At 46.9% G+C, this 25,742-nt stretch overlaps 1 protein-coding gene across 1 annotated transcript in view; it reads left to right on the top strand.

Moving 5' to 3' along the window:
* The window catches only part of LOC135377600 (dopamine receptor 2-like), a 343,978-nt gene that overhangs the window by 178,580 nt on the left and 139,656 nt on the right, over positions 1-25,742 (top strand). Inside the window, exon 2 of the mRNA XM_064610133.1 lies at positions 4,021-4,164. The gene's annotated coding sequence lies outside the window, so the exon portion shown is untranslated. The remainder of the gene's footprint in view (positions 1-4,020; positions 4,165-25,742) is intronic.

Raw genomic sequence — 25,742 nt, forward strand, 5'->3', positions numbered from 1 at the left:
CAGTCAGCCAAACGGGACGTCGGCTTGCTATTCCGCAAAGAAAAAAAAATGAAACGAAAGAATAAAATAAATAAAAAGAAAATAATTAGGAAATAAAGGATAAACTAACAAACGGTGAAAGAAGGATGACATAGATTAAAGACAAAGATGACTTTTAAAAAAAGATGACTAACAAACGGTGAAAGAAGGATGAGATGGGTTAAAGAAAAGATTGCTTTACAAAAAAAGATGAGGTTAATGCGTCGACGGTGAGAGTGGGGCACTGAAGAATGCGATGGCACGATTTGAGTTCACAGGCTGTTCATGAGACCTTGTCGCCCAGGCACGTCAAAACCGCTGTGTGGGATGTCGTGCTGGGACGAGCAAAGTGCCCAGAGAAAAGTCTGTGCACCGCAGTTCGAGTAGACGTCGTCTGAGCGTGGCTCGAGGGGTGTCGAACCTGTCGAACAGTCGAGGAGAAGATGTGGAATATCAGCTTCAACAGCGCAAGCGGGGCATTTGGGCGAGTGGAGGAGACCCATTTTCCAGAGAAGCAGAGGTGTCCTGGCAACATTAAGTCGTAGTCGGTGTAGAATGGACGCTTCTCGACGCGAGCAATGGTGTGTGGCAACGAAATTCATCGACGGGTCGATGGACCGGAGATGATCGTTCAATCGGACAACGCCGTCTTGAAACTGCCGAGTGCCGCTGTGGAGGATTCGGCGAATCTGTAATCGACATGCTGAAGCTGAAAGTGGTAGTTAACAGTTATTGAAGGCGGCGTCCCCATGTGCCTGACGTGCTAAGGTACATGGTGTGTCCGTGCAGGGTGTGTCCGTGCAGGCCGGTGTGACGGGGTACCCATTGGAAACGCAGGCTATGACCAGAGCATAGAAGTCTGTTGTCTGTTGCGACTATCATGGTGTCTAGGCCGCCGACTGTTCTGGTACAATAATTTGCCAGAACTTCTAGCGCCGCCTTACTGTCCGTGAACACAGTCCTGGCGCCAGGCGCTGATCCCGCAATGTGGTTCAACGCGGTCAGTATGGGGAAGAGCTCGGACTCGGTAGATAACGTTTCGTAGGGGAGTTTCTGCGCCACTTCAAGGCTTTCATGTTGGATATAAAAGGTTGTTGTTGATCCGCCTTGAGACACTGATCCATCGGTGTACACAGGGGGTCGTTGAGAGTAAGCATGTTCTTCTTCTGAGTCCGGTATAATTTTGATTGTAGCTACGTAACGGAATCAAAGTTTTGAATTATTATAACAAGTACGAAATTAACAAAGCATGTAACATAATTTGAAGTCAACTTGTTTTTGCATTTTAGTTGCCCTTTGAAGGCCATCAATAATAGGAGTGCTGCATCTCGTAAACTTCTGAGTGGTAAAGGGTGACATACTTATTACAAACATCCTTTTAGCACTGTACTACTTCCGCTGGCATCATACTTTCGCCGTGGGAATTTTGTGCACCTTAAATATTTCAAGGGCGAATTGGTATATCGGAGTTCATTAATGCCATACTCACAACATACAAGGGGTTGTTGTCATTTTCGTTGATGGATAAACCCGTCCTGCCCCTTGCAGTGCATTAGACGCACTGACTCAACGCCGGGAGAATGATCGTGAGGCAACTGTCCTGTCACGTGATTATTTAACACGTTGGCAGGGAGGGGTACCTCCAGAAGCCCAGCACCTGGTGAGAGAGGGTGACGTCAAGGCACGTGACAGTCTTAAGTGCCGTTTCGTTGGTCTCATTTTTCAGTTACGATTTTTGAAAAACACAAAGCATCATTATAAGTCACGTTCGTCCTACTACAGCCGAATTATGCCTAATCCCCTGCAACAACAGCATTAAAATATACAGGGTGTTTTTTTTAGCTGCAATAAATTTTCATAAGAAAGGGAGATGCCTTAGGACGCTTTTACTTTTGTCATTGTATTAGACGACGGGGCTGCTACTAGGAAACCGTATTTTTTCTCAATCAAGGGACTAATTAACAGAGATATTTAAATCAACTTTTTAGTTATTGACGTTAAGGACATTGCAATTGCGATATTAAAGCCTGATCTCCACATGATCCGTTCGAACCACTGATGAAGCACAAAAGTAATCACAGCGCGCGCTAGAGACCGAAGTTTTTTACTTCCGTCGTCTGCTGTGTACAGCAAGTAATCTGCAAAGGAGCGACAGTGACGTCGATATCTCCGCCCTCACTTAACGTCACAGAAAGACGTCACACGCAATTCAGGCAAACCTTTTTCGCGGTATGTTTCACGATCTTTGTTTTCTTGTTTTATTTTTTGCTTGCAAGGAGCCTTGTGCATCACCGCTACATATCAGCGCTTATCGCACCGGGGGAAGGGTGAGAGCCGTGCCCAGCAGAATGAGAGGAGTGACACCGGGAGCGACTCCGAACACATGAAGGAAGGAAGGAAAGAAAGCAAAAAAGAAATACAAAACAAAGCTCGTGAAACATACGGTGATAAGTGTTCCCTACATCGCGTATGACGTTTTTCTGTGACGTCCAGTAAGAGCGGAGATATCAACGTCGCTGACGCTCTTCTGTCGGCCACTTGCGGTTTTCAGTAGACGACAGCGGTCAAATACTTGTCTAGCGCGCGCTGTGACTACTTATGTGCTTCATCAGTGCCTCAAGCACATCATGCGGACATCAGGCTTTAATGTCGCAATTGCAATGTGATCCCTAAAGTCAATAATTAAAAAGTTGATTAAAATATATCCGTTAATTTGTCCCCTAATTGAGAAAAAATACGGTTTCCTAGTAGCAGCCCAGTCGAGTAATGCAATGACAAAAGTAAAAGCGTCCTAAGGCAACTCTCCTTTGTATGAAAATTTGTTGCCGATAAAAAGAAACACACTGTGCAAAAGCAGCTATCTCACTAACTCGTCGTGTGCCAGATCAAGGCCTTGTACCCTATAGTCAGACGGCAAACTTATGGCCGTAAACGGAACGGCTGTAACTTCACCGGTAGCACGCTCCTATCCAACCATCATCTCGAATGACATTCTTCTGTCCACTGATTTGTTGAAAACGAGAAGCGTACGCCTTTTTTGTTACGATTATGTACTGCAATGCTTTTGTCCTTGGTGCCAGTATGAAATGAATCGATGGGCGCTTTGCGTGATGACAGTGAATAACGCTATGCGTTTTATTTGCGGAGAGCGTAAAAAGAGCCTCGTCACTTATTTTTATACAAACCTATACGCATATTAAAGATAAAAAGCATTCAGCTAATTCTAACGAATGTTTTTATTGTCATGTAGAGAATGCGCGATGAGAACAGACACAGCGTACAGAGAGCTGTGCATACGCGCTGTCTCGTCGCATCTGTCGTATCACTACGGGACTACAAAAATGGACCGGGAGTCCCAACAATAACGCTATGTCGATTGACTTTCTTGTATTAATTGCGCAGTATTGTGAATAGGTCATCGCATTGTACCTGCATAGAAAAGCCGTTCTCCACCCAACGATGCATCATGTCCACCAATAACTGCCATCTGCAATTCTCTGCAAAGTTACTGCTTCAGAGTGCGCATGTTATGTAGTTGCCTCCTCCTATCTTTTGTCGAAGCGAAATCTATGAAACATAAATGATCCACGAAGAGAACGGTAATTTTCGCTCCGTGTCCGTCGTTTACATTGCTTGTTTGGCTAAAACAGTGGAAGAAAATTGAAGGCTCTCCAGTCTTAAACGCACACTGATCCTGTGTGCTTCTCGTGGAAAAGTTAGCACGTAAACAAAGCGATCGATGGAGCAGCATTGTGTCTTAACTTTTTCTTTTTGTTTGATATTTTTCACGTCGGGTGACGTGACGGGACAGGATGCTTGAAGAAGGACGGTCTGCCTGACTGAAAGAGTGGGTTTAATTGCCCATACAGCGAGATTTTCTTGAAAACAATACAATAAAGTCATAATACGTGCATATACTATACGCTCTTCTGCGAAATTCAATTCTCACATAGCTTTTTCTACGAACAAACGTGAGTAAATGATGTCTTTGTCTCTTTACAGATGTTCTGCAAATCGTGTTTAAAACGGCAGCAAACAGGCGGCTGTCCTGCCGCAGTCGAAATCACCACCTGTTCAAGAAACGTAACTCAAGGGCTCCAAGGTCGGGCTGGCGAATTCGAGCACTCACAACAGTCGCGGTTACAAGTAAGTGAATCTCTCGTGATGCAGGTTTGTGGACTGTGTTGTCGTGATGCGGTCTGTGAAAGGTCGCTTACCGATGTGGGCTTACAGTACTCCTCAGTAACCGACTTTTCAGGGGCGTTTCACATAATTTTCCAGATGCTGTATAATTGTCACTCTTTCTAGAAGATCCGTCACAACACTTTATTTATTTAATTAATAGCGTCAAAAGTTGGGCCAGTTGGCCGAAATATATAGCGACGTGAAAAAGCGCGACAAAAGGATGAGACACACACGGGACGCGCGCTAAGCTAGCGCTCGTCTTGTGTGCGCTTTCTTTGTCTCGCTTTTTCTCTTTGTTTTGTTTGTGAGCCATGGCATCCTGTGTAAACGATACACTGCGTGTTACACTATACGAGGAGAGCACAATCAGCAATTAAACAGTAGCAGCAGCTGTTCTTGAACAGCCGGTTCCGAAGCTGCACTTGTAAGCCCAAAAACGCCAGAAGAAGGAACAACACAAAGCGGCTGCTGCTTCATACGAACATCCGTACATGTACACGTGCTGTATATCCATAAAATACTTCAGTTGGTTAGTTAAAACGGCCTCGGTGGCTCGCTCAGTCGGTAGCGTGTTCGCCTTCTGATCACGAGATTGCGGGTTCGAACCTGGCCGAGGACGCCAGCAACTTGGTGGCAGGGTACAAGTTGCTTTGACACGCCGTCTTCCGCGAGGGACGTTAAATACGGGGTGTCGTGTGGTGATCGAGCTTTCATTAGATGGGCACGCTCAGAAAGAACCCTCAGGTGGGCAAAAGCAATCCACAGACCGACCGCTGTGGCGTCGCTCATGATCTCAGTTGTCTCGCGACGTGAAACCCCAGTTATAATAATAATAATAAGTTAGCTAAAAGTGTGTTCAGTTTGGTTGTGAAACTACTCGCTTCGTATTTCATTCGGGTATATGACTATTCGCTTTGTATTCGCTCCGATTTCAAAGGTACTATTCACACAGCTCTATCCAGAACATTTCGTACGCATATGTTAAACGAAGACGCTGCGCACGTACCCTGAAGGGTTCTATACCGATATCATATACATGCGGTCTTTTTCGGATGTTTGTGAACGTTTCTATTGGTCGAGACACGTTTCTACTTCATAATGTTTGAAAATATACTTCTCCATTACGCGACGTGTATGGCCTACCAATGTACAAACCTCGAACGCGGTAAGTTAATGCGGACGAACTACTATAGAATGGGATTAAGGTGGGGGAACATCAAACGCTATAACTCGTTCATCGTCCAGTTTCTTTCTTGTGAAAATGAAATGTTCAGCATACTGGACAGCTACACTGCAAGTTTTTCAGTTCTCTTGTGTTACTTCAAGAGCATTTTTGTTCGTAAATGCTCCTCCCCAGATATTATTGTGGACGAGCCATTATATGCACAGTCATCATCGTTATTATGGTATGGTACGGCGGAAACACAGAGGGTGGGTATATGTTTATTCAAACAAAAGGAGATGGTCAGCCAGGCAAGTGCCGGCTTGCTACTCCTTTAAAGAAAAAAGAAATAAAAAGGTGCGGGAGAAGCCGCGATGGCAACGTTGTGCTGCGTGCGGTGAGGCGGAAGCAATATGCAGCTGGGCTAAGGCTATAGTACCTTCCTCGGTACACAGGTATTTCTGTCGCTCACTCTAATGTCTTGTGCGCTCTATCTGCGTAACTGCACATTCGCAAGGCTGGCAAGAAGCGTGCCTTCATTGCGACCATTTTTGCACCCATTATACGCCGGGCTCAGAACAAACCGTGATCAAAATGCTGGTGTAACGAGATTTATTTCTTCGTAAATAGATGTTACCGTGTACCCTTCTTTTTGCAGCTGAATTAACGTGTTGCTTTCAGTTTGCAGCCTCATTTGAAATATTGCTATTGTTTCGTCGTTGCACCCACTATACTTCGTTACGCCGTGAAAAAAAAAAAAAAAAGGATTAGGGAAACGAAGGTGCTCGACCGACACCCTGTATGTCCTGCAATCGATATTCTGTAAGCTCTTCTGTTCTGCACGTTGATATTCATGTGTTCTGAACAGTATGCCACACTAGACAAAAACTTTTCGTAGTAAAATTTACCGTGAATTAGTCTCTCCCGAAGACCATTCTTATAACAAAATAAACACCTGGTGTACTGATTGACAAATGTCGTCAAATGTAAATAAATGCACACTCATGAGCTTCACGCATAACCGAAATATCACGAGAAGCTTCCCTGCGCACTTGACCAGATCCCTTTACTGCGCGTACATAACTATAAATATCCCGTTGCTCATTTTTCATTCGATACGCCATGGGTAAACTACAGAGATCGCGTTCTTTCCTCTGCCTTGCCTCAATCAACCGACTTTCATTCATCCCCATGTTTTTTTTTTCTCTATTTCTCATTTGTGTCGTACCTCAACTCGTCCGACTGAAAATTGAGTATGCTTCAGCTATTTTGGGCCCACAACGATAGCACCTTATTGATTCCATCGAGTGTCCAGAACCGTACCTCAACATTTATTCTATCTAATTACTATTATAATGTGTCCACATCGGCAATGAAAACTGGACTGAAAACTGAACGGAAAGGTGCAGGACTAATTAAATCAACCTAATTCTGACAACTTTTGAGAAGCGGCCTCGTAACTAGTTCTACAAGCGACGTATGTCCCCTTGTTTATGGCTCGTTATTTAATCTTTTACTTGTCTTTAATTAAGCCGTCGATTAAACTAAAGTTTGCGTTTGCAGTAGCGTACCGTTACTACGAAGTAGAATAATATTTCGAAACAAATATTTACATACGAGGGGGTACTGAAGAGTTATCGGCCCAGCATGGAAAAACACGGCCCAGAGTCATAAACCTTTACTGCAATGAACCTTTTCCTATTCGCGTCGCCCCTGGCGGCGGAATGTCGAATGTCGTGTCTTTCCCCCAATAACGGTGACGCTTTACGAACTGGCACATACGTTGCGTGGGAAAGTAGCAAGAGAAGATTGGAAGAAGAACGCGGAAAGAGTGAAAGCGCATTGTACTCATTACCAGACCTCAAACGTCCGCGTAACCTTGAAACCGATTATCTCCCCACAATGAACATGACAGTCGCCCGCAGGTGGGTCCATGGCGATGTTTTCCGCTCAAAAATGGCGGACTGAAGGGCTGGGCATGCGCATACGCGTTGTCGGAAATGGTCCATTCAACATGTTCACCTCGAAGTTTAGCGCACGAGTCGTCGATCTGCCAAAATGAGGTCATGGGGCTAGATTTTGAACTTTTCGCCATCCCGTAACGTTTGCTAAACGCTCGTGCTCCCCGGTTGACGGCCAATGCGCGTGACGGAATGAGCGCGCGAATTTTGAAAAATAGCTATAACGATCGCTATGTGCAGATCAAGATTGAGCCCAAGGGCTCTACCAACTCAGCTAAGCTAACACACCTCCTCAGCGACTTCCAAGGGTGCGTCATCTGAAGGGACAAACCAGCCACTCTCTCTCACTCCTCCTCCTTTCACTCTTACATTTTTGCTCACTCATACACACATTCATACGACGGGATTGACGCAAGCGGCAACTGTTGAACACTAGAGAACTGATGTTCTGAGGCTGGAACAGTAGAGCCCTGGACCGGTAATCCAGAAGATGTGGGTTCGAGTCCTACAGCTGGCTAACCTTTTCAGTGACTTTCTTCTTTCATCGTTAATATCTTAGGCAATTTGAGGCTTTGTATTTATTTGTCCTTTCTATTTTGTTCCAGCCTCAGAACATCAGTTCTCTCTCTTGTTCAATAGTTGCCGCTTGCGTCGATCCCGTCGTATGAATGTGTGTATGAGTGAGCAAAAATGTAAAAGTGAAAGGAGGATGAGTGAGAGAGAGTGGCTGATTTGTCCCTTCAGATGACGCACCCTTGGAAGTTGCTGAGGGGGTGTGTTAGCTTAGCTCAGTTGGTAGAACCCTGGACCAGTAATCCAGAAGATGTGGGTTCGAGTCCTACAGCTGGCAAACCTTTTCAGTGACTTTCTTCTTTCATCGTTAATTTCTTAGGCAATTTGAGGCTTTGTATGTACTTGTCCTTTCTATGTTGTTCCAGGCTCAGAACATCGGTTCTCTCTTGTTCAACTCTCTCTTCGTCTCGCTCTTTGTGTCAGCTATGACAAGATCGCGTTCGTATATATTGAAGTGGGCAGTAATACTGAAGGTCGATGATTCGGATCGTCGTGCGCCTCACGCGCGTATCCACTTCCGTCTGATTCGTCCAAAGTTCTGCTTGCTGAGCACATTTATCCATTTGCTATTTCCAAAACTAATTTTATAATCATGAAGCTTGAACCTGAGCAAAGCGAAATCTTTTGGCGAAGCCAGTGGCTGTGCGTGTCGTAACACACACATAAAAAAAGAAAGAAAAAAAAAGAGGAAGGCAGTAATCATGGCAAGTCGTTAGGTTCGTTAAACAGGATCAACGAGAACCCAGCTCTCCTCTTGCCCTTTTCAATTTCAAGTTGATTACGCAAGCATTCTCGCGGGACCACGTCATCCGTACTTGGAAATCGACCATCGAACACAGTAAATAATCCGTTGAAGCACTCTGAGCGTATTCACTTTTTCTTTTTATGGTGAACGACAAAAAAAAAAGGGGGGATCGTAAGAGATGCCCCTCCTTGAATGAATTACACGACACAAGCGAACAGCAGTGTGGTGGAAAGCATATCCGAGTAGTTTATTCAACCACGGTTCATTAGATTGAATAAAGTAGTATAAGCAAATGTTCTGAGTGAAAAGGAATGTCAATGATATGACCGAGTCAACAGGAACTGAATCATGATGATGATGGGGAGAAATTCTTGCGACCAAGGCAATAGCGTGACGATAGTTTCACTCTGATGGATGTCTATCCACGCTTCGCAGATGTGCTCTATATTTGTTCACGTCGTCTTGTGAACGAGTCTGAAGAGCGGTGTAACGATTCGCTGATTCATGTAGTGCTTTCTTACTGTAATCAAGTGGGATTCGCTGTCTCCAAAATAAGAGATTCACAAAAATTATCAGGGGCAGAGCCGTCGCGAGGCGAGCTTGCGCCCGGGGCAGGGTAATCGTGAAGCGCCCCCCCCCCCCATCCCCTACCTCATACTGGCGTCAGAAGCTCTGTAAACAAAGAAAAGAAAACGCTCATTCACAATGCCGAGATCGCCAATTCAAATTCTCTTCAACCCCAATTTATACTGTACAAACAACCTGCCAGGGCCTGCCGTTCGGCGCCCTCTCCGGCGGCAGGCCCCCCTCCCCCATTGCTACGGCTCTGCTCAGGGGTACCATACACAATTCAAGTGAGTGCACTGTTCCGTGATGTGATGTGATGTGACTGTTCCTTGAGCCCCTAGATAAGCCCCGGGTTCAGTTGTTTGCAACAAGCGGTTGTGTTTTCCAGGCTCCAAATAAAGCCCCCGAAAATAGGAGATCCCACGGGATGACTGTTGGCTAGACCAGTGCCGTGTATGCCAAAGGGAGTCTGGCCATTAGGAGGAGCCTAAGAAAGAGGCTCCACCTGTCAATCAAACTTAGGCGCATTTCATTCGTTACTGTTTTCCATGGGAGCTGCCATGACACAAAATTTTCTCCAAATGGAGGATGGTTCTTGGAACGGCGAAGCGGAGATTTCGTGACAAAAAAAATTCACAGACTACTTTAATTCCATACCGTGAGTATATATCCTCATGTACGCATCTGCAAAATCAGCTTCAACTTTCGCTCCGCCATCATTATTTACGCAAAAATGGGATGTTTTGTCGCTAACGTTAGGCCTAGTTAAGATCGTGATAAAAAAAAATAGCAAGAAGGACGACCCTTATACGTAGGATTTTGCATTATATAATTTCATTTTATTTATATATACATCATTGCTCATTTTTGATTCGATCTACTTACATTACGTGGTTTAAAACTTCATAGTGGCAGTCGCCTGCTACGAAGAAGCGGTTGTACTGCTCTCCTGGCCAATCACTTCTGCCAGCAACCATTTCTGCAATTCTGAGCCTTCCCAGCATGCCTCTCTCCATGCAGATGGCATTCATAAAAGTGGGCGCAAAATCCGTTGTTTTGGTCTGTCACCAGTGATATCCATTCCAATCCGAATAAATCGAGTTTCTCCAAAATGGTGGCACCCAGTAAATAATGGTGAGGTATAAGTACTGGATGGATGTAATAATAGACAACAATATTTCGACCTGTGATTGGCTAGATACCTTAAAAAGTGGGTGGAGCCTCAGGTATAGGCAGGTCCCATTAATGGCCAGACTCCCTTTGGCATACACGGCACTGGGCTAGACGTAGTCATGACTACGTCTAGCCAACCGTCGACCCGAATGACATTGTTCTCTCCTTGATTTGTGGACAGCGCGGGGCGTACGCCTCTTTGTGGAACTTAACTGTTTCCATCACCACCCACCACCACCATCTTGTGCAACTTAACGGCCACCAGTTTTCAACAGATCAGGGGAGAGAACAATGTCATTCATGATAATGGTTAGCTAGATGTTCAGCGCACGTGAAAGGACCCTCAGGTGGGCAAAATTAATCCACAGACCCGACCACTGTGACGTTGCTCATGATCGCAGTTGTCTCGCGACGTAAGGCCCCGGGTTATTGATATTAATTAGCTAGACGTGTGTTTTGCGGTGAAGTACAGTTACTAGTGTGAGAACTGCAGCGCCCTCACGCGCACATCTGAGCGAACGAAGTCCGCTCCTTTACTCCACTTCACGGGGTCCCAACAGAACTTCACCGCATAGCACGCTCCTAGCCAACCATCATCTCGGATGATATCGTTTCTCTCCCCTGATTTCTTGAACACTGTTTTTTGGGACACATATGTACTGCACAAGTGTCGGAAAAAAGGCGCACGCCTGCCGTTTTCAACAAATCAGGGGAAATAACGATGTTATTCGGGATGATGGCTGGCTAGGGGTGTGCTATGCGGTGAAGTTCTGTTTTAAGAGTGCAGGGCAGGCTATGAACTGACTTGAGGGCGCTTCAGGTCATGTGGACACAGTGTAGTTGGCACATATGGAGATAGTGAAGTAAGGCAGCACTTGGAACACAGACGGATGAGTCGTGATGATTATGGTAGAAGGAAAAATTCACTGTTCTCTTTGGCGCATTGCCATACACCCTAAGAGCAGAACTTCACCAAATAGCACGCTGTGCGTATACCATTGCCACGGATGATATGGTTATCGCTTCTTATTCTGACAAGTAGGCGCATTACGTTCCGCCGTTTACGTTCCTCATTTTCCGTCACCGCGTCTGCATCTCCCGCAGCAGCATCTCCGACACATCTGCCAACTCTAAACTTACGCGAATGCTCCGCAGCACACCGCCTGCGCTCTATAGCCCCCATCCACACTTGCGGGAGAAGGAAAGCGGGCCCTTATCGCCGTGCGGAAAGTTGTTAACGGAGCCGGCTCCACTCTCCCCTTTCCTCACTCACGTTCTCGTTATAACTCGTGAATGCGCGGGACGCCGTGCAACATCAGCTATGGCTGCAGGCTATATACTACGCCCACACAGCGCGACCACAACGCTCGGCCTGTATTCTCAATGGCTACCCGCCGCTCTCGCCCGCGATCAGTCGTGCACAGCGCGACTGGCTCCGCGGGAGTAGGGAGCCTCCATGGGTTGCTGCGGCAGTCAAGATGCCGGCGCTCGTAGCAGACGACGGAGTTGTCGCCTCCCTGAAAAGGGGACGCACATTGAGGCTCCCTACGCGGGAGAGAGATCTTGCCTTTGAGGCGAAGTCAAGGACGCCCTACACGCCACCGCGGGCGCCCACGCGGCAGCTCTCCCGCAAGTGGGAACTTAAAAGGGTTGCAACAGGTCATCCCAGGTTATCCCAGATAAACCTAAAAAAAGGTGCTTTGCATCGATGCGAACTTGCATTGAAATTTTCACAGCGAAAAGGGTAGAAACGGAGAAAATGGGCACTGCGGATACCGAAACGTATGCGGCTCTGACGTCACAGACCTCACCGCCGCCAGTGAGGCAGCACACGAGAGGTCCCGTGCTTACGGCTGCCAATGGGAATGGACGCAACTCTGAGGTATGTGACGTCTCCGCTTTGCTCGGGAATGTGTTCGATGGCTTGTATCTCGCTAAGTACGACACATAGAAGGATAATTCTGGTTTTCCTCTACATTCTGGTGTGTAGGACAATGCGTCCATGATGTAATGAACCACATCTATGAAAATGTCACAACCCCTTTAACTCCGGGGCTTTCGTTTTGCCAGACGACGTCAACTAGAGCCCTGCACCATCCGCGGATGGAAGCGGATATCCGCAAGATAGTTGCGGATTCGGATGAAAATTTAGCACTTTCTGCGGTGTGCGGATCGGATGCGGAAGGCTCGACGTCGGAAGCGGATCGGATGCGGTTGCGAAATTGCGGTTGCGAAAAAAAAAGATTGACAGGACCTCTCAAGACCTCTCAAAAGCTGATGCCCAGATTCGACACCGGAACATCAATGTTCAATTACGCTGTTTACGCTGCACCTGTCGTCGGAGCGGTACAATCATACAGTGCTATGATACACTAGAGATAGAAACAGACAAGTGCATGTCACAAAACTCCACATATACTGGGTTCCTTCAACTGTACAGATACACTCAAGGCATGCACACTGCTATCAGATTATCTAAAAGTTATTAAAAATGTCTTGCAGAATTGTGAATATCTAATATTTGTTGAAGGATCGCTGGCAAGAAACTACACGGAACGGTAAATAGCAGCAACAGAAACTAGATTTAGCACTTACATATGTCTACGAAAGCACACAGTCATCATCAACACATACTGTCGTATTCCACAAAGCGTGAACTCATGTGACACATATTCGCAATGTCCATACAGCGACGCCGAAAAATATTCTCGAGGAACTCAGCTTCTCGGTGATCAAGTTCGTCTGTTTTACGTATATACTTGGGGACTCGCGATGCACCGTCCAGTTTGCCTCGCTTGAGCAAGGCGCCAACTAACTGGCGAGATTGGGTGTTCACCACCTGTCGCTTCGTACGAGATTCATCTGTCAGAAATACAATTTCAAAATGTCAGTGTAAGTCAGTGTGTAGGCATCGAAATATATAACATACCGTTTGGCACAAAGTGCCGTTGGTAACCTAACGTGGTTGGTAATCTTCCTATCGGCGCTCGTAATGCGTGTCTGCGAACAGTGGTAAAAGCGTAAAGGGAACAGGAATGTCTGTCACTCACAAAAGCATATTACGACGTGTCGCATCATCTACATACCTCAAAAACAGTTAGAATCCCGAAGACAAAACGCAAATTACTTGAGATCCGCGGCCGACATTCTCACACTTCAACGTTTCAAAGCAGACTGATTGAACCGCTGGCGACTGGCCCAAACGCTTCCACTTACGTGCAGTGCAATAATGCACGGATTGCAAGAACAATAGCTTCAAGGAGGAACGGCAATACAAGGTTAGCACGGCACCTGTACCTTGGAGGAATAATTCACAAACATGTGAAATCTTGCGAACTATTTTCCAAAGCGGACGCGATATGTCCCGCGGCACGGAACACATGCAGAAACTTGCTCGGGGAGGTGTTGCACGACCCATCAAAGCTGTCTAAAAGGTCCGCTCAAACCCCCCAGAGGTACCTCAATGACTCTTCAACGCCTTCCAGGTTTTCTCTAAAAGGTCCTCTCAGACCCCTCTGGGCTGCCTGAAAGGTCCTAGAACACCTTTCAGATTTTCTCTGAAGGTCTTCTCAGACCCTTCAGAAGTGCTGAAGGGTCCTACCAGACCTTTCAAGATTTCTTGAAAGGTCCTCTCAGACCTCTCAGGAAATTTTGGGTGGTCTCTTAAGGCTGAGACACATGTACGACGAAATGTGCGACCCGTCGTGCGACGCGTCGCAGCGCACAGCATCCTGGGACGGATTCTGGAGAAATAGGTCGTCGCAGCAGCTCTCTGCGACAAGTCTCAGCGCGACAAAACTGCTTGGAAAGCTCCGCTCCCGTTGTCGTAGGTTGTCGTGCGGATGTAGTGACTTCATGAACCAAGCAGCCAATGATGCTGCCTCTCTGGTCGATGCAATGGGTCCGAGAAAAAATGGCGGACAGTGTGTGTTCTGAATGCGAACAGTGGCTGATGTCGTCGTGTTGTGCCTTGAAAGACACGTGAAATAAGGAATGAATCGTTCTCGTTTACTGTGTTTTACGAGTGAGCACATTTGGTTATGTTAAATAAAGTGTAAGCGAGTGTATCTCTGGCAGCGCTGTTCTAGCAACACGGCGGTCCAGAGCGACATGTCGTAAGGATGTCGCCGCCCATGTGTCTGCTGATGCAGCACGCGACAACTCGTCACACGAAATTGTGCATTTTGTCGTATATGTGTTTCGCCCTTTAGACACATTTTCGATAGGGATGTGAACCTGCATTGACAATTTCAGAGCGAAGAGGGTAATAGAAGCGGAGAAAATGGGCACCGCGAATACCGACACTCCAAAAAAGTTAAGACAGTCCTATGGACGAAACACACTCGCAGCCCTCACCCTCAACCTCGCAACCCCGCCGCAGCCCTCGCCGCCGCCGTGAGACAGCGCACGAAGAGTCACGTGCATACCGCTGCCAATGGGAATAGACGCAACTCTGAGCTCTGTGACGTCTGCGTTTTGCTCGGTAGTGTGTTCGATGGCTTGCATCTTGCTAAGTACGACACGTAGAAGAACTCTTCTTTCCTCGGTATTCTGGCGTGCAGCACAATGCGTCCATGATCTAATCACCCACATCTATGAAAGTGTCCCATCCGCTTTAATTACTCTTACCTCTTGCTCTTAATTACCTTCAACTACGTCAATTTCATATGATTTACATTTACCCTCTTATCTCCCCTTTACATCCCCACTTATACCTCTGCCTCGGTGAGACTTCACCAACTCTCTCTCTCCCTCGCACACATATACATACAGCTTTTTCCACGTTGACACTTCTAATGCTAACGCATTAACATTTGGTGATGCACGTTGGTAATTAGTAACATTTTGTGATCCGCGTGTCCCCATCATCTTGTGTCGGGGAATACCCGTTATCTCGTCTCAAGCCCACACCTCCGCAGAACTCACTCATGAGCACGTTCACTCATGCTCACTCACGCTCAATTCGGCTATTGAACTGAGCGTGAGTGAGCGAGCCAAGAGCTGAGCAGGCAGTGAGTGAGCGTGAGTGAGCGAGCTGAGAACGGAGCGGGCGGTGAATGAACGTAAGTGAGCGAGCCGAGAGCTGAGCGGAGAGTGAGTGAGCATGAGTGAGCGATGCGAGAGCTGAGCCGACGGTGAGTGAGCGTGAGTGAATGAGCCGAGAACTGGGCGGCCGGTGAGTGAACTTGAGTGAGCGAGAGCGAAAACTGCCGTGCTCTGTATGAAGGTAGGAACGCAACGAGTGCGCGACTCGTTGCCCTTTTAAACTTCTGTTGAAGTTGTTGCCTTTTTGATGATTTCCAATATCCGCCAAAGCAAATATCTTGTACGGCCGCATGCGCTCCGTTCTCAGAGCTGGGTCATGGACGACGCAACGATTGCTTTATTTGATGCTTCGTGGAAAGCAATAAGGTGAGCATGAGTGAGCAAATGCCTGGAAACAGCGCAAACGATGGCACACAGTTGAGCTGGAAGTGAGTGAGCGAGTCGAGGTGTGAGCGGGTGGTGAATGAGCGCGAGTGAGTGAGCCGAGGGCTGAGCTGGCAGTGAGTGAGCGTGAGTGAGCGAGTCGAGAGTTGAGCGGGTGGTGAGTTACGTGAGTGAGCGGGTCGAGAGCTGAGCTGGCGGTGAGTGAGCGTGAATGAGCGAGCCGAAAGCTGAGCGGGCGGTGAGTGAACTTGAGTGAGCCAGAGTCAAAACTGCCGATGTCTGCTCAAGCCTCGCTGGCACCAAGATGCACTTTCAATGGGAACATGACATTACAACCCAGTCTCTGCTTTACTCCGTTGAGACCACATTGTCCCTTTCTTTCCCCCGCCGAATCCTACGTTCCTTTACCACTGTCTTCCACCCCATGAGACTTAATAAGGCTTTTACACCGGCTTTCGAACATCTCCTCGATGTCGGTGCATCTAACCTCTGTTCCACGTGTGGTGTGCGCGGTGACCTCCATCACATCCTCCTGGTCTGCGGACGCTATACAATCGCGAGCGCGCCCTCATGGAAACTGCCCTGCAACGTGTCGATCAACGCCAGTTCGACTTAGCCAAAATTCTCGGGTCATGGTCGGACTCCTCACTTAAGATGTAAGGCCTACGAGTTCTTGCTGAGTTCCTTCAGCACTGGACTAATGATCGAACTCTAATAGGACACCTTTCCATCATCATCCTTTTCTCATCCTTTCCACAAGAGCAATGCGGTAGGGTACCGCCATAACGGCGGTGAATGACCCACCACATCATCATCCCATTTATATATGTGTGTGTTTGTGTGTGATCTGATTTGCGAAAAATTCACTAATCGAAATTAAAACTAATTAAACGTATTGAGCTGACCTAATAATGTCCTGAGAAAGCAATCTATCGAATTGAAACGTTTAGGTAACCTCTATCGGAACGACGCACGCTTCTGCTACACTTACGAAAACAAGACTTAGATAAGCCGTAGTATTCCATAACATTCGCAAACAAAATCCGGATTACCGACTACGAAAAATACCCTACCAACGAATCTCCTGCTCTTTGTGTGAGCAGCCAAATGCACTGTCAACACACGCACAAATGGGATGATTATGTGGTGGGCACTGTCAGCAACAACGCTTGCAGCTCTCAAGATTTACACCGGTTGCAGCTTCTTCATTATGATACATAGGTTTGCCTGCTGCTTCTAGCGGAGAGTACTTTCTAAATGAAACGGTGTTGCTGAAATAATCAATAATTGCCTTAATGAGGTTCGCTTGCTGCGGCACCTCATCTCTCGCCATTCATTGAATCTGTGCCGATGCGCAGCTTCGCTTCTTTTGTGTTTACTTCCACTCTGGTGATTGATGATGCAAACACATATTCATACCAATGTATGTGCTGAAAAGCTTTACGAACCACTCTATCACGCGTAATTAATTTTACAGTTTTCGAGAAACAGCACAGAGTTAACCTCTCGTCACGAACTGTGTTTCATTCAGTGCTCACCTGTGAACAGCAGTTCAATAATCAGGGCCGGTGGATTCAGAAACTTGCATGGTATTTTAATAAACCAAAAATCAGCTTCGAGGAGGAACGCTAATGGGTGTTAATGGATGGTGTCGAAAGGAAATCTGCAATTGTGCCTCTGCCAGACTTCAAGTAAGTAATTGCGCTACATGTAATCAATTACTTTTCGACTAATTTTTCGAGTAATCTGATTACAATATTGAGTAATCAATTACCTTTCAAGTAGAGATTGACTCATAATATCAATGTGCTGCGACAAATTTCCTATGCCTTTGTTGGGCTATTCTAATGCAGAGGCATCGTAATAGCGTACTGGAATTTTAGGGCCGCTCTCCCTATACTCTCCCTACCCCAGTGAGCTGTGTCCGGTTACAGTAGGTCGTGCTTCGGAGCTCTTGTCAGTCAGGTGGAGGTTCCAGGTGGCGTACTAATCAATACGCCCCTCAGGTTTTCTGTTGTTGAGGCCTCGAAGGGTCAACGTCTTGACAGGGAATAAATATAGTAATCGTACAGTCGTGCGAAGCTGCCATGTCACAGAGTCCGCAAGCGAACAATGAAAGATCAAAAAAGGAATACTTCAGCTTCGCCGAAAGTAACGGCCCGACGACCGTATTACTTTTATGCTCGTTACTCAATCATATTTCCAGTCGAGTAATTTGTAACGGTACTCAATTGCTTTTGCTAGAAGAGTAACTGTAATCCGTTACAATTTTGGAATAACGGGCACAAGCCTAGCTTCTACCTGTGCAACGTACAGCATGCAGTACCTAATTGACTCCTGAAGCCCTTAGGAAAAAAGTTTCCCAGATTGTATACGAACTGTATATAAAATCATGGGTTGGGTGGGTTAAAGATAGAAAAATCATGCATACAGCTCCTATCTAGTTTTTATATGGTTCTTCTAAGAAATGGGCGCGGGAGTGGTTACAAATTAGGTAGCCAAAATGTATACAAACTCAAAAGCATATTGTTTAGAAACTGTATACATGTTAGCCCCGACTTCTAAGCTGGCTGTGTACAGTAAAATATATACATATTGTATGCATAAATTCTACATAAACTATATACAGGGAAAGAAAGCCCCTTATGTCTGCGGTAGATGAGTACTCTCAAAAACCCACACAAAGCAGTACATAGCAGCAAATTACTTTATTCAACACTCACGAGTACGTACCTTTCAAAGCATATCGATTTATCATCAACACACCTGAGCGTTGAATTCGTGGGGGAACAAAATTGGTAATGGTCGAACAACAACGAAAAAGAGCACATCTATGTCCTGGTTTCCGGTCCAACTTGTCTTTCTTTCGCAAAAGCACTTGTAAACCTTGTCATGACAAGCAGGAGTCTCCACCACATTGAACACTATGCTTGAGTCTCTCTTGCGGGAGGCCGCTGCGTCATATACGCTCAACCTGCAAGAAATATCGTTCCAGAAAACACGATGGCAAGATACCCATGTAGAGCAGTGTAGAGACATATGACATACGGTTTACACAAAGCATACAGTCGCTAACGGTTTTATCTGGCGTTCTATCTCCCTGTCGTTGTCCAGATCGCCTGCAAATAAAGTAAAACAGACAATGAGAACGCACTGGGCAGTCGAACATTTTACTTCAGAGTTATATAAATTACACACCTGAAACGGCAAAAATCCTGAAGGCGAAGAGCGATTTGGCTTCAGATCCGCGTCCTCACTCTGACATTTCAAACGAGACTGACTAGTCTGCTGGCGGTTATAAGAAACGCTTCTACTTACGGACAGTTGCAATGTTAGGCGGGTTGTTAGAACGACAACATCAAGTGGGAACAACAATACAAAGCCTCTAATACGCTGCAGACTTAGTGGAACGCTCGAAATTATACGAACTACAGTGCGGCGACGAGAAACGTCCGTTACAGCAGCCAAAGCGAACCGAACAAAACCATGCGCATACGCGACAGACTGGTGGCATGGTGAACAAGCAAGGACGCGCGGGCGAACCCGTGTTGAAATGCTCATGGAGCCGACGTCTCCGCTCAATGGCTTGGCGGAGGAGATATGACGACGGTAGAATCGTACTATCTCTTGAGCTTGTGGTGGTTGCAGGATGTCTCGGGAAATGCTGAACGATTTTGAAATCTCTGTCAACGTACGGCGCGTCAAAGAATGGTCAATGACATGGCACGATTAAAAAATTATATAAAATTTCTTGCGCAAATTCCTGTCTTCGGTTTTGCATGCGTACATTATGATAGGGTTCAGAACGTCATTAAAATACTGCTGCTGAATACAGACTGAATACAGACTAGCTACAAAACGGTCAGGAATTTCCGTATAAAACCTGTATACAGTGTGCTTGATACAGAAATTGATAAGGGCTGCTTACAAAGTGGTTATGAACTCCTGTTTAGAAAATGTATACAGTGCGCTCAATAAATACTGTATCCAGCTTTAATCAAGTTTCTACCTGCTAAATTGAGTGAATAGGCTGGATAGGTCCTGGTTAAGACCTGTATACAAACTAGAAAATCATTTTCATAAGGGTGGGCGCATCCCGGTCTTCTGTAAACCATCATCCTGCAAAACAATCGACTAGATCTCCCGTTGAAAGGACTTTCCCGGAATACACAAAACCCTGCTCTTTAAGCTGCGAACAAGAAGCACTTTCACTAAATTATACAAGATTGGCTCTCTGGGTATCGCAGATTGGAGACACTGTCAGCAAACCGAAACTATCGAACACATCCCTATTCATTGTAGTGCATACGCTGTGACGCGGGAGATATACCTTGGACACTGCTGGGAATTGTACGCTGGATGATGTCCTACATCACAGAAGCTCTTTCCCTGAAAGATACACCAAAACTCACAGCCTAGTCTGCTTCCTCCAGGTATCAGGTAGAGTATTCCTCCAGGTAGAGTCACTGAGGATAACCCAGGGGTCCAGGGCTGGCACAGTATAGCGACATACTTAAGGGCATGTAGAATTTCATATAATTCTGCTGCGGTGGCCGATGTTGGATGGGACTAGCGAACGGAGTGTTGAATGCCGCAGCTTGGAATGTAGAAAGCGCAGGTTGACCCAGTTGGGGTTGTTGACGCCTCAGTAAATATCTGTTTGACTTCTAGGGTAAGTTGTCGCACGACTTGAGGAGCAGTAGTCTTCTTAGATGTTAGGCCTGGTACTTCCGCGCACACAACTGGTTGTCTCTGGGTCGATGGTGGGCATCATGCAGTTGGGTATGGACTATCACTCTAAGAAAAAAAAGGTAGAATTTCCTACCCAAAGTTGCAGCAGGACAGTACTTCTACCATTTTGTGCCAATCCACACGCGACTTCTCCCCCGCGGGTATAAACGGCGGCGTCCCTTTCTCTTGCTCCTCTCTCTCACGTTTGCTCTAAGAGAAAATTGTAGAATTCCCTACCCAAGCTGATAGAACGACAGAGTCTACTCTGTAGTTTGTTTCTACTCTGCAGTTATACCCAAAAGGTAAAACTGGTTGGAGTAGAAATGTGGTTGCAATGCAGCTCTACCGAAATGGGTAGAAAATCATACCTTTTTTTCTTAGAGTGATATATGGTCTGCAATTTCGCGCATGAGAGGCATAACACACTGATGGATATCCGAATGAGATCGGCGATGGATTGCGTATATTAGGGGGTGCTTCCTGTGACGTGTTGCGAGACGAGTTTAATATGTCGAAGCGCTTCTATCAGGCGGAGGGTCGGTACGTTCGATTCCCGTGCTTCAGCCAAGGTCGGCAGGTTCGGCGTAGCGCTTGGTACTCCGAGGCAAACCTTCACGCTCTTTTTCAAGATACGCTGTAGGTAAGTTTCAGATGTTGCAGATAGAGCAATGAAGGACGGGTAAGTGGTACGGCAACATCTGTCGAATGAGAGATGCGTGAAGCCCAAGCATACAATGGCATGTAGCTCCCCATCGTGTCCCACAGGGATAACGGAGTGCGTTAATCCTAGCGTGAGCTCGATCTTTTATATTCCGGTCTTCAGCATTCCATGATAACCTATGGTCAAGGATAATCCCGAGGAAGCGATGGATGAGACACCCGCACTAAGCTGGTTCCATTCATGTACAGGGTGAACTTTGTGAGATGTTTCCGGGTGAAGGGAACATACACAGTCTTCTCCTTGGAGATGTCCATCCCTGGTTCTGTGATGTATTGTGCTACATTCTTAAGCGCACAATGCAACCTGGTTTGCAGCGCCGGCCATTGTTTACCGGACGTCCAAATGCATATATCGTCTGCATACATGATGAGATGCACACCCCGCGGCAGAACTTTAGGGAGATCTGCGAGCACGTGATTAAATAAAGTTGAACTGAGTACTCCTCCTTGCGGAACTCCTGCATCATGTCTGTCGGTGTTGTGCGCATAAATACTAAACGGTCTCATAAGTAATCAGCAAGCCACCTCAGCATGTGGCCATGGACTTGCCGTTCATATACGTAGAGCACCTAGCACGTGCATGTGGCTTACGGTGTCATATGCCCGTTTTATGTCCCAAAAATACAACCACTGTGATGTTCCCACAGGCATGCTCCTGTTCAATGTGCGACACCAGGTCAATGATGCAGTCCATGGTGATGCGTGCCCGCCAGCAGCCTGCCATTACTTGAGGAAGGAGTCTTCTGCTTTCTAGGAACCACTGCAGTCGGTTTAGCACCATCCGTTCCGCGATTTTGCTCATGCAGCTCGTTAAACTTATAAGACAGAAGGATTCAATGGCCCTTGTAGATTTCTCAGGCTTGATGACAAGAACAACAACAGTTGACTTCCATTCCGCAGGGACAACACCGCTGATCCATGATCGCGTGTAGGGTGTTGCCTCGCTCTCAATACATTCCCTTCTTTCGGTTCTTGCCTGCCATCCAGCCCATTACCTCTGTGACATTGCTCAGCGTTATCCCGCATCTGCATTCGGTCAAGCTATTTGCTGTTTACGAAGCAACATCCCCTCAACCTCAACCTCGGCCCGGACCTCCTATGCGCCACGCATGTCGACATTTCACTACCCCACTGTACAAATGTCAACTCCGGGCCTTAGGAAAAAGAAGGTTGTGCCAACCGTTGTGGCCTGCCAACTGACCTTTCACCACATCTACAGTCACCACCGGCATCGAACCCAAGTGTACACCGATGCTTCAGTTTCTCTAGTTGGGTCGTCTGCTGCCTTCTGCATCCCAGAGGATGGAGTTGAGCACGGCTTCAAGCTCCCCCTTATGTCATCTGCTGAGGCCGAGGCATTCGCACTACTGACCGCTTTAAGACATGTCTCCTCGTTGGCGCCCAGGGCCTGGACGATCCTCACTGACAGTAAAGTGGCTCTGGAGGCGCTGGCCTCTTACTCTGCTGCAGTCATCAGTGACACCTACACCACGATCATCGCCCTGCACTCTGAACTTGTATCCCTGGGACACGGCGTGGTGTTCCAATGGATTCCGAGCATGTCGGAATTTCAGGCAATGATCGTGCTGACGCTGTTGCTCGGCAAGCCCACGACTGAGCAACCAACTGTCCTTCCCCCGTGCGTACTCTATGTGCCAGCTGAAAATCCGCCGCTTCACTGCCAACCACACACAGCTCGTTCAGCAAGAAGCTATACGAACCAATGCTTTACTTAAGTCCATTGACGCTTTAATGACATATGCTGTGCCTGGCCGCATCCCGCGCATCGAGGAATCGTTGCTTCATCGGCTGCGGCTGAATGTGGCACGAACTCCAGTCCTCCTATTTAAGATGAGTCAGCATTCATCGCCTCTTTGTCCCACGTGCCACGCAGAAGCTGACGTGCCACACATACTCCTTGCCTGCCAGCGGTACGAAGTTCACCGGTCGAGTCTCCGGCGCCGCCTTGCTCATCTAGGCTACCAGAGCTTCCCCCCCCCCCCCGCTTGCCGCGCTACTTGGCCCTACTCAGCACGCCGAGGTCACGTCTGCGCTGACACGATTCCTTCGGGAATCTAAACTCCTGGGTATTCTCTAATACGTCGTATGCGCAACGATTAGTGAAGGAGCTGTTTATTCTGTATTTTTTTCATAATTTTCTGTGTCTCAGCTGCTTGTATCTGCTTTTGTTTGCTTGATAGCTTTTGGGAATAGCAGGCCTACACCGTGGCTAACCTTTCCCTTCTCTTTTTGGTTACTTTGCATTAAACATACCCCTTCCCCCCCCCGTCTTCGAATGAATGTTGCACGGACACCCTCACTCCTGTATAAAACGCGCCAAACGAACTCCCCCAATTGCACAACTTGTTGTGTAAAAGCCGACAGTGAGCATTACCTATTATCCTGCAACCGGTACCTCTCACAAAGACTTGGCTACCCTAACGTCACTTTCGCCACCCTGCTCGGCCCGGTCCCGCACAACCAGGGGGCGGTTACGACTACCCCCTTGAGCTTTCTTCGTGCCACCAGCCTCTCGACCAGCCTCTAAAGCCCCTTGTGTGTGTATGTGTGTGTGCGTTTCCTTTTTCTTTCTTTTCTTTTTTCTTGAAGGAATAGCAAGTCGGCCTACGCCTGACTAACCTTTCCTCTCTTTCTTTTTTGCAATAAACATATTCCCCCCTTCTTTCCCAATGCATTCGGCAGCGTCCTGAGGTGGAGCCACGGGTTGAGAAGCTTCCCAGCACATTCGGCCCTCTGGGACATTCCGTTTCATCGCCAAGCAGCATGACTCGCACCAACTTTTTCACATGACACGAGCCCCAATACACGTACCCAATTTTTTCTTCCTTTATCACATCACATCACTTCACATGACACGTCCTCTGGTCATTCCTGTTATTGTTGGCTGTGTGCTAATAACTTCAATTCGAATTCGAAGAGACGGAGGGGGGGTACGCCTTTTTGTGGCGTTTTCATATATCCAAATTGCCACAAAAAAGGTGTACGCCCACCTCTCTCTCCGAATCAGAAGCGACAACCTTCGAACTTCGAACTTCACCGCATAGCACGCTGCGCGCCAACCATTATCACGAATGATAGTGTTATCGCTGATGATTGGAAGACAGAGGGGGGCGTACGCCTTTTTGTGGCAATTTTTGTGGCTCGAAACATCTACATATCAACAGCATATACAGAAATATGCCGGGGATGTTGCTCCGGAAGCTTTTGCTTGGAATTGTATATACGTAAAATGTCTACAGAAGCGTTCTACAAATGAAGTGCTCAATCCTTATTGGAAGTTGGAATGTACGTTCACGCATGCACACTCAAGTATCCGTCATTCTTCATTTCACTGTGCTACCATATAGCCATACTCAGATTTTCGAAAGTGCACACACACATACATGTGTATTTTACTTGGGATGATTGATTAGAAACTTCGTGTTTTGCCAGTTAAGGAAGCCATGTACCGCGGAAATGTACGCTCTATGCCGCTGAATGTTATCCCTGCAAATTCGCTAGCTATGCCTAGCTCACCTACGCTATATGCAGACAGCTCTTCGTTGTGTTCTTCATTGCCTTCGAGAACAGCCGTTCACAGACTTTGAATCCTTTATTTTTATCAAGCACGACTCAAATAGCATCTCAAATAAACAAGTGTCCAGACTCCAACAACAACATAAATGACGATGGGATGAGGCGATTCACCGCAACAATTGCGGTACCATACCTCAGTGCATGTGGGTGTGGGCAGTGCAGATTCGAGCTTTTTATGCAAGTAGGAAGAAATTAGAAAATCGCACGACAAGTCGCTAAGTAATTTTCCACGCAATTACCTTCAAAAATGTGTTGGGGGGACATACGGATGCTTGCGGCGTCTTTCTTGCTTTCTTTTTTTTTTTTTTTCAACTCTCTTGATTACTTGCCGCGCGTTCTGTTTTGACAAGTTCGTTCTGGGTGCTAGTGGTGCTAGCCGAATCATTGCGTAGCACGAAGCAGCCTAAAAAGTTCTAATCCTTCACTCTAAAAACGTAACTTCACCGCACCGCAGGCTGTGCGCCAACCATAGCCAAGAATGATAAGGTTATCGCTTCTGATTCGAAGAGAGAGGGAGGCATACGCCTTATTGTGGCAATAATCATATATCCAAATTGTCACAAAAGGGCGTACGTCTCCGTCTCTCTTGGAATGAGAAGCGATAACCCTATATTCGTGGCAATGGTTGGCGCAGAACGGGAGCTCGTTACTTCCTTCAACAGCTTGGATGTATAGCTGGCCCATGCAAGGCCGGATCCAGATTTGGGGGGATGGCGGTTCCTTTCCCGAAGCGCGTAACGGGGGGGGGGGGAGGAAACGCAATGTTTAACCTAATGCTTTGGGGGCGGTCGTCTCCCCCCCCCCCGTGGATCGGCCACTGGGCCCGTTACCTCCCAGTGAACAGTTGCAAACAGGAGACGGAAAACGTTAAATACATCAT

Source organism: Ornithodoros turicata, chromosome 1 (assembly GCF_037126465.1).
Source record: "Ornithodoros turicata isolate Travis chromosome 1, ASM3712646v1, whole genome shotgun sequence".
NCBI lineage: Eukaryota > Metazoa > Arthropoda > Arachnida > Ixodida > Argasidae > Ornithodoros > Ornithodoros turicata.